Source organism: Meleagris gallopavo, chromosome 5 (assembly GCF_000146605.3).
Source record: "Meleagris gallopavo isolate NT-WF06-2002-E0010 breed Aviagen turkey brand Nicholas breeding stock chromosome 5, Turkey_5.1, whole genome shotgun sequence".
Lineage (NCBI taxonomy): Eukaryota > Metazoa > Chordata > Aves > Galliformes > Phasianidae > Meleagris > Meleagris gallopavo.
The window spans coordinates 35,764,450-35,766,774 of NC_015015.2; positions in this window are offsets into that span (position 1 = coordinate 35,764,450).

A 2,325-nucleotide genomic window follows, 5' to 3' on the forward strand; every position below is an offset into this window, starting at 1 on the left:
CCCGCGGGCGGCAGATCGAGGCAAGCGATTCCCTCTCCTTTTCCCAGGCTCCGCCGCCGCACCCCGGCCCGTCCGCGTCCTCCCTCGGCCTCCTCGGCACCCTGCGGGACGTGCGGCGCCTGCAGCTTGCACAAAAGGACTCCAATTGTCGTGTAGGGCAGGGAGAGAACGCCGCAGCCAAACACAGGTTTCTCCCTTTGAAATAGCCTTTTTCTCTTCAAAATACGTGTAGTTAAAGCACTGCTTTGCATCACAAGTAGGGACGCTGTAAATGCATGTGGTGGCTTTCAGACTCTCCGTTATTACACTATAACGGCAGGAGAAAAATTATTTTGCAAACGAAATCGGGACGGGTCGCTGTGAAACCCGGCCACTGCCTGTGCCAGTGCGGGGTCCGCTGTTCGGCAGCGACATCGGCCTCTCTCCGCTCCCCGGGGCTGCGGCCGGCGCTGGGCTAGGACGCGATTGCAGCTCCGGACGCGCTGCGCACACGCATCGCTGTGTCACCGCCCAAACTTCTAGCAGCGAGAAGAGAATTTTGTTTTATTTCGCTAAAAAACGGCAACCGAGATGAACTCTACTCTCGATTATGCCCTTGCTACTTCACGCCGCGAATGGCTGATTGCCCCCGGCTCTAATCATGCCGCCAGCCCTTTGTGGGGGACGCGGAGCGGAGCTGTTCCCACCTCCAGGAGCCGTCGGACGCAGCTGCAAACCCGCAGAGCGAAAGGAGAAGGGGAGCTCGGCTGCCTCCCGTGTCCGCATTATGATTATGATTAATTTATGATTATTATTTCTCACAACGAAATTAAACTCTCCAAGCTGCAACGATAGAGTTTTCTCTACGCTTTGTAATATTAAAACGATCATAAATCTTCCAGTGTAGGTCATAAGAGTTTCTTTCTTCCACAAACTTGCTCGCGTTTCTCACCCTGTCAGCAAAATCGAGCTGCGGGGTTTGTATCTATGCACCGACTGCGTGCACACCTCGGCTCGCTCGGTGATGTCTCCTGTCCAGAGCCAGAGAGCATCAACAACACGCGCTGCATAAATGGATGTACAGTATCGACGATGAATATGAATATACGAATACGAATATATACGGTATACGAAGACATACGTATATGCATTTTGGATAAGGGGTGCGGGAACTGAAAACTTTTAAAGGAAAAGGAGGCAGAGAAAAGAGTGCACGTATAAAATCGATGAGAAACGATCGCCAGTATCGCAGTGTATCTCGCGGACAAACATCTGCAGTGTCGCTGTAACCGAAGGACGAGGTCAGGGGACAGAGCCGAGCAGGGCCCCCCTCAGTCCCGGCGGAACAACCTGCGACAGAGCGGCCCGGTCCGGCTCCGGCACCCCCCGGGAGGCCGCGACGAGGGCAGCCCGGTTTCCAGCCGGGGCCTCCTCCGCTGAAGCCGCGAGGGGGAGGGATCATTATTTTCCCCCTGGAATTTCTGTGGAATTCGTTATAAATATTCGGGCGAAGGTAGAGCCCCCAAAGGCGTGCTGGAGACTGAGGCGGAGCAGCACTTGGCTCGGAGCTGCCTCTCGTAAAACGCAGCCAGCATATAGATGGGCACTGATTTGGGACATTGCGCTAGTAAAGCCCCCGCGCTGCCTGGAGGTGCGCCGGGCTTTGGTGGGGCGGGAGGCTGCGGACCTTCTGCATACTCTGGAGGGTGCGGTGTGAGAGGCTCCGCCGGCAGCGGCCGCCTTCTCAGTCCCGGTCCCCGTCCACTCGCCTGGCACAACGGGCGGCCGCGTGTCCGCACACACGGGCACAACGGTGCTACGTGAGAAGCTCCGTAAAGGCTGGGAAGGAAAACAGCGTTCGGAGCCGGTGTTTCTCCTTTCCGACTCGAAACAAGCTCGAGAACGCCAGTGTTCCTGTAGGTGGCACTGGTACGAGGTGTTGTGGAAGCGAAGGAGAGATGGAGAAAATTGCCCAGGAATTCCCAATTGGTTCCTATAATTTGATGCAGAACAATAGAGGCATTTTTTTCATTTACTCAAAATTCATGTAACATGTGACAAATGAAAACCCGATTGCTCGATTAGAACAAAATATGCTTTTAAAATCTGTCCCTCCGTAGCTTTATGGTCTTGTACACGCGAATTGTCCGTTTCCCTCTGTGTCATTAAACAAATCCTAGCGCAAAGAGAAATTAACTCCGCACCGCTCCTTCGAGTCAAATGTTTGCACCAGGAAAGCCCTAATGAGACACTGTCTGGTTTCCAGAGGGGCTGCTAAGAACAAGTGGCGGCAAAGTTATTAAACCTGCCCCAGTTATACACACATCATTAAGCCCCCCCTTGCCC